Source organism: Vespa crabro, chromosome 18 (assembly GCF_910589235.1).
Source record: "Vespa crabro chromosome 18, iyVesCrab1.2, whole genome shotgun sequence".
Taxonomy (NCBI): Eukaryota; Metazoa; Arthropoda; class Insecta; order Hymenoptera; family Vespidae; genus Vespa; species Vespa crabro.
The window spans coordinates 1921935-1929434 of record NC_060972.1 but is presented as its reverse complement, the minus strand read 5'-3'; the positions used below and the strand labels follow the sequence as shown (position 1 = coordinate 1929434).

Below are 7500 nucleotides of genomic sequence, written 5' to 3'. Positions count from 1 at the left end.
TTCACGTTGGTCGTGTTATGCAACGAAGGTGAATGGTCGAGCATAACAGCTTGCACGTGTCGAAGTCACGTGGCGAGCGCGGACTAACAGCAGCAACAGCAACTGCAAGCAACAGCACCAGCACCAATACTTATGGTACCAGCCAATAACACAAACTCTAACGCTCGCATGCATATATGTATATATATATATATATATATATATATATATATATATATATATATATATGTATGTACACAGCAGACAGACAAATAGATAGATAGACAAACAGACATAAAGACATAAGCGGGAGAAATAGAAAACATAAAAGAAGCGCGCGCGAATTGCGCGATCATACTGCATGTAGTATGTTACTTGAACTAAGGAGACTTGCATCACTATAGAATTATAGCGTTGTGTTATTCATCGTTATCATTATCATCAACGTCATCATTGTCATCGTCGTAGTCGTTATTGTCCTTTTTCAATTTCGATTCAATTCGATTGGAAAATCGAATTGTTTTTTCTTTTCTTTTTATTTTCTTCTTTGCAAATTCATGAAAATGAAAATAAGGGAAAATGCAATCATTTCTTTTACGTATTATCAAACTAACCGCACATAAGATCTGCCCGTGTGTACGTTTCCCCCTCTTCTTTCTTTCTCTCTTTCTCTCTCTCTCTCTCTCTCTCTCTCTCTATGTCTCTGTGTGTGTGTATGTGTTTACGTTAGTTCGTTCGTTCGTGTATTCCTCTTCGAGATTGTAGATTGCAGAGAATGTGTACGAATAGAGAAAGAACCTTGGCTGTCCCTGAAGTCTTTCTCACGTGCGCGTCCTCTTACGTAACATGGAGCATGCACGCTTTCGCGCATCGCTTTTCACGTTATCTCGTCTCACGTGTCGTTCTCGGCCACGCCGAAACTACCTATCAAACAAGCACACACATACATACACACACACATGCACGAACGCACGCATACACACACGTACGTACGTATTATAGATAAATCGTGTCATGTGTGAAAGCCTACCACCCCTCCTCCCCCTCGCCCCCCCCCGACTTTCTTCCCCGAAATCGTGTAAATTTTTCGACGACGTTGAATTCTTCGATTCGATCACATAATAAAGTATCAAAAATTTTCTAATATCATTTATCTCATTATCTCTACTATTGATGTTCTAATTTGAAATGTATGTGTGTGTGTGTGTGTGTGTCTATGCGTGCATGTGCATGTAATTTGATACAAAGGATGTGAGCCACGTGAGTTTTGATTATTGAATATTTTGTTTCTTTTTCCTCTCTCTTTTTTTCTTTTTTTCTTTTTTTCTTTTTTTTTTGCTTTTCCTTTTTTTTCTTTCTCTTCTTCATAATACGATTATAAATATAAAATAAATGTACGTACGTATTGATAATGTTTAATTCATTTCACAAATGCAATATATATATTTTTTTTGTTTTTGTTTCTTTTTTTTTCAAATTATATCTAACATATAAACAAAAATTGTTGTTTATAAGATATAATATTAATTATTATTGACGTCGTTAATATAAATCGTCATGTCGGCAATAATCATCAGACAATAATCGATATTTAATATTCAATAGTTACGTAGATATTATTTTCCCTTCTCAATCTTATACGACGAAAAATATATAATTTATATACGTATGTATTGTACACACACACATGCACACACACACACACACACACACACATATATATATATATATATATATATATATCGACATTACCAAATTTTAATCTTTATTTCTCTTAAATATCTCGTTTTATTTCGAATGCTCGTTACGATCTAATCGGATGCCGCGTGACATAGGTATTATGTAATGTCAAAAGCACGCGTAACATACATACAAACATGGGAGAAATTCTACACACGCTTCTCTCCCTTTGCCGCACTCTTTTCTTTTTAAATCTATCTGTCTCTATTCCACTCATCTCTCTCTTTATCTCCCTACCTCTCTCTCTCTCTCTCTCTCCCTGTGTCTCTCTCTTTCTATCTATCTCTCTCTCTCTCTCTTTCTCTCTTTCTCTCTCTCTCTCTCTCTCTCTCTTTCTCTCTTTTATACGAGTTTGCGCACGCTAGAATGCGGGCCGCGTTTATCCGGGTTCGTCTCTCTTCTTTTTCTTATCATCTCGTTACGGATGCGCGACCGTTACGCGTCCCATTACCCTAAAATACTATAACAGAGTCTCTCCTCGTGTACGTTCGTATGTGTTTGGCATGAATTAAATTTCTCGTTAAAAATAATTTTCTTTCACTGAATCGTTCTAATGTATCTCATCCTCCCTATTCATCTTATCTTTTCTAAAACATCAAACAATCCTAATTTAATACCTGTTGTTAACTCTTTGAATTATAAACATATATATATATATATATATATATATATATATATATATATATATATATATATATATATATATATATACGTCACATGTCAATTTCACTATAATACGAATATATTAGGTCAGTCCAAAAGTTCGTGCGCATTAGTAGCATGTATACCATTTAAAAATTTCATCAAAATGCGCACGAACTTTTGAACTAATCTGATACTTGTCGATTATTAATTTCATCTGAAATATTTCAATGTTTATCTTTAATTTATATATTTAATTCTATTTAATCGTTTGCTCGTTTATAAACACACACACACACACACACACATATATATATATATATATACGTAAAATGTATGTATGTAGGAACGTAATTTCGTTGCTTTTAAGATCTTTTAAAAATTCTTTCGTTAAGGCTTCCTTATTCTTTATAAAAATTCGCCAAATAAAATTATTAATTAATATACATTGACAATGATAAATTTCTTTAATGAATTATTGAAAAATAAAATATACGTTTTTCTTCTTGATCTACCTTTATCTCTCTCTTTCTCTCTCTCTCTCTCTCTCTCTCTCTCTCTCTCTCTCTCTCTCTCTCTAATACCATTCATTATGAGAATTATTGAAAATTATCTAATAATAAATCGACGTTCGAGATAGATCATTGACTATCAATAGAAAAAAAAAAAATCGGAAAAAAAAAAACAAGAAAAAAGAAGAAAAATTTCCATTGAATTTCATTGTCATATAGATATCATGATTCCACCATTAACAGAGATTCAACAACGATTAATATTCTTTATTAATATTCTCTATATTGAATTCGTTATAATATGATGTTTAAGAAAAAGAAAAAAAGAACAGCAAAAAAAGAAAGAAAATATTCGTAGGAATTTCTTTTCTTTTTTTCTTTTTTTTTTCCTTTTTTTTTCGTTTTAATTTTTTTTTACCCCTCGTCATTAGAGATTCAAGTACGTCGAACTTGGACGACGTACGGTAAAATACGTATAGTTAGAATACTTGTATATGTATATATCCTGTGTGTAAAGGTATGTGCACAATGCCGGTTCCTTGATGGTCGTGGTACGTTACGATTGCGGTCAGTATTCACGTAACAGAGCAAGAGCATTGATACCGTTATCGGAGCGACGCAGGCGTTTCGAACCGGTCTCCGATTTCGTTTCCCGCTCATTATGCAATCGGTACGCGATGGCGTGTTGAATGTCTGAAAAAAAAAAAAAATAAAAAATAAAAAAAAACGAAAAAACAAAAAGAAAAAAAAACAAACAAAAAGGATTTGGAAAAGAAAAAAGAAAAATAGCGCGACGAGATACTCGAAAGAAAGGAAGAAACAGAGAGAGAGAGAGAGAGAGAGAGAGAGAGAGAGAGAAAAGAAAAAAGTATTGTACAATCGTCGTTCTTTCGTCGTAACACGAAAACGCTTTAGTTACATGTTATTACAAAGTTCTAAGAGTGAATTTCCTGATAAACGATTACAAATGAGTTCACTGTTAGTAGGACGATTAATCATTCGTTTTTTTTTCTTTCTTTTTTTTTTGTTTTCGAGAAAGAGAAGGAAAAGAAGCAATAGGAAGAAACCAAAGAAATGGTAGTAGGAGAAGAAAAAGATGAGGAGGGCCGGGGAGGGGGAGAACGTTCGCTTGGTTTTCACGTAAACCAAAAACAGAACTTGCAACGAAATCATGTTCTTCGTTGTTTGCTCGGAAAATGATGCAAAAATTCTGCGAAAGTCACGAAGATATATAACGTGTTTCTCGTTTATCCATTATTACGATCTTCTCTTCCGTGAAAATCTCATAACGAAAAGAGAGAGAGAGAGAGAGAGAGAGAAGCAAATGGGCGTACGTGTTTAAAAGTAGCGCGATACCTCCTCTTATAACAGAGATAGAAGATTAAAGATGATTATGTACATTCCGCGAAGTGATACTGTAACTATCGGTATCCGTTGGAACACTGTGTGTGAGTCATTGAAATGACGGCGAGAAAAAGATCGATCACGTTTAATTGTTAATTTTTTGCAAAAAAAAGGCTAAAAGTAAGAAAAAAAGAAAAAGAAAGAAAAAAAAAAAAAGTAACGAAACTATTTAAGGTTATATTCAAAATCGAATTTTCGAATGAACGAACGAAACAACGACGGATTTAAATAGCGAAACTCGTTCTTTTTTTTCTTCTTTTTTTTTTTTAGATATATATATATATATATATGTATATAAAAATCATCGTAAATTTTATCCTCTTATCCTCTTCTTCTTCTTCTTCTTTCTTGTTCCTTGTTCTTTTTTTTTTTTTTATTTCCGTTTCTTTTTTTTTTCGCCTCTCTTATTATAAAGAAGCTCCTATTGACATGATTAACGATGTAACAGCGATCCCGTCTCGTTAATATCGAAAATAATTTGAGAAGAGAACCGAGGGAAAAAAGAAAAAAAGAAGAAAAGAGAGGGAAAAAACAGACACAAATGAGAGAGAGAGAGAGAGAGAGAAAGAGAAAAAAGAGAGAAAAAAGAGAGAGAGAGAGAGAGAATAGTAAAGAATATATCTTCGTTTGTTGTATATATCCGGTGTGATTAAAGGAAATTAGAGGCGAGACAGAGATAGAAACAAAGAAAGAAAGAGAAAGAGAGAAAGAGTGATAGGTGGTGTGGGAGAGAGAGAGAGAGAGAGAGAGAGAGAGAGAAGGGTGAAGCGTGGTTGCACGTTGCCACGTGCGTCTCTCAGCAAAGGATTGCGCAATCGTGAAATGGAGCACGTGCGCGTGACAGCAAGACTCGTGTCCGCACTTTCAACTTCCTTCTTCGAAAAAGTGACAATTCGAATCGCTGATAAGGAACGTGTTTCCTTTTTGTCCCTTTTTATTATCCTTTTCTTTTTCTTTTTTTTTTTTTTTTTTATTCTTCCCTTCCTTACCTCCATAATATTACATGAAATTATATCAGGATCGATGAATTTTTATTCTTCTGAAAAGGAAAAAAAAAAGTCATTAACTTCGTTTCGACTGTTCTTATATTTTTTTTTTTTTTTTTTATTTCTTTCATTCTTTTTTTTTTTGAGTACTCTAATTTTATATATATATATATATGTCCTTTTATATAAGACGATAGATACTAACACATACATTATGTATATCGGAATTAAAACTCGATAAATCGTATCTTTGTATAATATTAATTGATATTTATATAATAATGTATATATATATATATATTTCATTTAATTAAAATTTTAATAAATTAAGAAGTGGAAGAAGGAAAGAAAAGATGAGAAAGAGGAACAAAAAGAAAAAGAAGAAGAAAAAAGGGGAAAGGAAAATAGAAAATGAAAAGAAAAAAGAAAAGAAAAAGAATATTAGACAAAGGAAAGGATTACAGAGTTTCGAAATATTATTGGTAAGCTTCAGGTCAAATGTTCAAATTTTTCGATTGGTCGATTTATTATCGATAGATTTTTCATTTCATTTATAAGAGATATCTATCGGTGTATCGTTGAAAACTAATCATGCCTTTAAATGGAACAAGGCAACATTATATGCATACATAGAGAGAAATCGTTATCTTTTTCCCCCCTCTCCCTCTTTTATATCTCCAAATACATAAGTATACCTATAATATACCTATAAGTATATCTATGTATTTGAAGATATAAAAGAGGGTGAAAGAGAGAGAGAGAGAGAGAGAGAGCCGCTATTATCGTTAGTAATTTTATTATCATCACGACCACAGGACTCACGTTTAATCTCACGGCGTGTAATACGAATTTTATTTTATTTATTTTACATTACGACGTTTCTGATTCTTATCGAGAAACTTTCTTCCTATTCTTTAATTTTCTTTTCTTTTCTTTTATTTTTCTACTTTCTTCTATCTTTGTTTAGACTCGTAAATTATTCATCGTTATAATCGATCTTTCGTTTCTCAAAAATAATTTGACACGTATACATGTACAGTATTGTACATAAAGAAAGAGTGAAAAGGATGAAAGAGAGAGAGAGAGAGAGAGAGAGAAAATGAGAGAGATAAACTAGAGTTACATAATCCTTTTACATTATGGAGTCATTGTACACATACATCTTGCGTAGGTCGTACATAATATGAAAGAAAAAGAGAGAGATAGAGAGACAAAGAGAACGCTCGACGGCTTATGTGTTTTACGACAGAAAGTCTAGCTTCGGAAATGTCGTCTAAACGATTTCCAATATTATTATTGCATATATTTGTATATATATATATATATTATATATATTATATATCGTAGATAATTTAAATCGAGTTTAAATGAAGAATTTTTGTAATGTAGAGAAAAACACTGTCTCGTGTTATAAATCAATCGTATAGAATTAAGAAATTAATGATAATAAAATTATAATCATGTCAAATATAATTTCGAAAGAAAGATACCACTCATTGATTTAGAATTTAGCGCGCTCTAATTTCTTATCATTTTTGTTTCGAGAAATTTGTTTCCCTTTTTCGTTTTTTTTTCTTTTTTTTTTTTTTTTTTTTTTTTTTTTGCTTTTTTTTTTATGTTTATTCGTTCCTTTTTCTTATCTCGTCCTTATCACAAATATAATCTTTTATTTCGAAAAATATAAATCGATCAATAAAAAAAAAGTATACAAAGAGTTAGAAAGTGAAAGAGAAAGAGAGAGAGAAATATGTATATCGATAAAACGTGAGTGAGACAGCTCTGACGAATACGTCACGCGACGGCTTTGACTGCGGCAACGTGTTTCCGCATGCGTCACGCAACTGGCCGCGTGAAAAACCGCCTGGACATACCCTATACGTGTCCTGTGTACTGTGTGACGTTTCGAAGGAAAAAAAGGATGAAAAAAAAAAAAAAAGAGAGAGAGAAAGAAAAAAGGAATCTTGTAGAATGGGAATCGATGAAAATTATTTATTATCGTCGTGTACGATTATGCCAAACGCTTCGTCTTTCTTCAACTTCATTCTGTTACTTTTCTTTTCTTTTTCTTTTTTTCTTTTTTTCTTTTCTATTTTTCATTCTCATTAAAATCCAAAGTACGTGAAATTTCCAACTTCTCAATAAATTATATCGCAGAATGCCGTCCATTGTGATTGACTTTTAAGTAACTCGCGAGGTCCGTCAGTTCAACTTCTTCACCGACTTACTATGTTATGTCA

General features: G+C 32.3%; 1 protein-coding gene and 1 long non-coding RNA gene across 2 annotated transcripts in view; one reads left to right on the top strand and one right to left on the bottom strand.

Annotated features, from left to right (window-relative positions):
• The window catches only part of LOC124430489 (histone-lysine N-methyltransferase 2D-like), a 31592-nt gene that overhangs the window by 5671 nt on the left and 18421 nt on the right, over nt 1-7500 (top strand). The gene's annotated exons all lie outside the window — the stretch shown is intronic.
• LOC124430490 overlaps nt 2915-7500 on the bottom strand; it is a 15145-nt gene continuing 10559 nt past the window's right edge. Inside the window, exons 2-3 of the long non-coding RNA XR_006943774.1 lie at nt 5267-5316; nt 2915-3566 (exon numbers count right to left, since the gene is read on the bottom strand). This is a non-coding gene — a long non-coding RNA (uncharacterized LOC124430490). The remainder of the gene's footprint in view (nt 3567-5266; nt 5317-7500) is intronic.